The sequence below is a fragment of the Dermacentor variabilis genome, chromosome 6 (assembly GCF_050947875.1).
Source record: "Dermacentor variabilis isolate Ectoservices chromosome 6, ASM5094787v1, whole genome shotgun sequence".
NCBI lineage: Eukaryota > Metazoa > Arthropoda > Arachnida > Ixodida > Ixodidae > Dermacentor > Dermacentor variabilis.
In genome coordinates this window covers 52105365-52107200 of record NC_134573.1, presented here as the reverse complement: position 1 = coordinate 52107200, position 1836 = coordinate 52105365, and the positions used below count along the sequence as shown (strand labels likewise).

Sequence of the window (1836 nt, the reverse complement as noted above, 5' to 3'; positions counted from 1 at the left end):
ATTCTGCGGGCACATCAACATCCAGGCTGCTTTCTAGCCATGCTAAATTCTACCTATGTAGCTATTGTGTTTCTCGCACGAGCGGCGGTTCAACCTGCCGCGTCTAGTGCGAAGCACACGTAAAACATTTTGAAGTGCCGCCATACTAGATTCGCAGACGTTACCGTAATTGTACACTACTTCGCACGCTCCCGAGCAGCCTATGTTCCCCCGGAATGAAACCAGACCACGTCGTGCAGTTAGGGCAAGCAAGAGGCAGCACCACGCTTGCCCCGTCAGCTGTGGCAGAGGCCGCTATGGCGCGGGCCTCTACGCACAAACAACTTCGCGCGGGTGTTCGCCGTTATTTCGCGCTACACAGCCAAGCAGTGCTGGCCCGGTGGACAGCGCTGCTGGGCGGGACATATTCGGCGACAACAGACGCACGTCTACCAGCTCTTACTCATGAGCGGTGCATACTGCGCATTTCTGGCTGTAGTCGTAATGGCTTCCACGAGTCCGGTAACGTAAAAAATAGCTAAATAAATCAGTGAAGAACTAAATTGACTGAATGAATGAATACGCGTTCTGAGGAACTCGCGCCGGTGTCTAGTGAGAGCCAGTCGACAGACGGACGTGCCCCAACATGACGAGATGAAAGGGTGCGCGTAGAATCAGTGCTGGTTGAAAGCTTTCAGTCGGTCTTTTGATTGAAACAAGTCTCACCTAAGCAAGCTTGGGCCGAACCAGTTGCTGCGGTAGCTCATGAAGAGACATAATCGGCAGGAACCGACACCCCCATATCAACGCTCTACGATGACCGGTGCGTACTACACAGCTCTGTGTGTGGTCACCTTCCTGGTGTTGGGTTGGGTATTGACAAACAAAACAAATACATGAATGAATGTATGCGTTTTCCGAAGGACGAGCGACAGCACCCAGTCAGCGTGAGTGGACGGACATTTTTGCCTCAACATGGCGAGCTGACATGGTGCGTGTAAAGTAAGCGCTAATTTTGAGATTCCGTTCTTTCTTGTTATTGACTGAAGTCTCACCTAAGTGAGCGGGGGCCGATCCCGGAGACATTGCAATACCGGGCCGACCCGTGGCGGAGGTGAAGCAGGCTTCAAGCACTCTGCCGACTTCCAAGATAAGCTTAATATCTTGGGTCGAAATAGAAACCGTATCAGATATTAGGCTGATAGGAACAGGTACTTCACCAAGAGAATTTTATTTGCATATGTTCACGTGTGAATATTTCTTGTGCACGATCAATTGCCAGCAGACTAAGCATGTTCGAAATACATGGGTATGCCCGATGTACTGTTCCTGGTAAACATTACAACGCGGGATTTTTTGTCATAACAACTTTTGTTGTAGTTATCAAAGCAGTTTCATGCATACTTATGTAAGTTCTACAATTACAAAATTTACACTCTAGATTTCGTTGGAGCATTATATAACGTGTACATGACAACACTTTCCTTCTGTAAAAGGCAGAACAACCTTTGTTGCAGTCACCACAATCCTTTCATGCGTATATGTTTAACTTATAGAATTGCAAACCTATACGCTCATGAAATCTCTACAGTGTTATATAATGTCTACGTGACAACACTCTTTCTTTTTTTAACATTGTAATGTAATTAGGAAAGGTCGCTCCCGGGTTTGGAGCAGAGTTTACAAAAGAGGAGAGGGAGATAGCTCAAGGGCTAATAGTTAACGATAGCAGTTAAAATCTCATCATTCTTTATTTTGCAAAAGCGAGTTGCCAAACCACTTCCTTAAGTGGTTCACATCATTTCTTGAAAGTACGCCTGTCAACATTTCCTTTGTCAACATTTGCCTGCGTTTAAG

General features: G+C 46.6%; 1 pseudogene; it reads right to left on the bottom strand.

Annotated features, from left to right (window-relative positions):
* Positions 1-1039: 1039 nt before the first annotated feature.
* LOC142586492 (U2 spliceosomal RNA) lies at positions 1040-1211 on the bottom strand (annotated as a pseudogene).
* Positions 1212-1836: the final 625 nt, after the last annotated feature.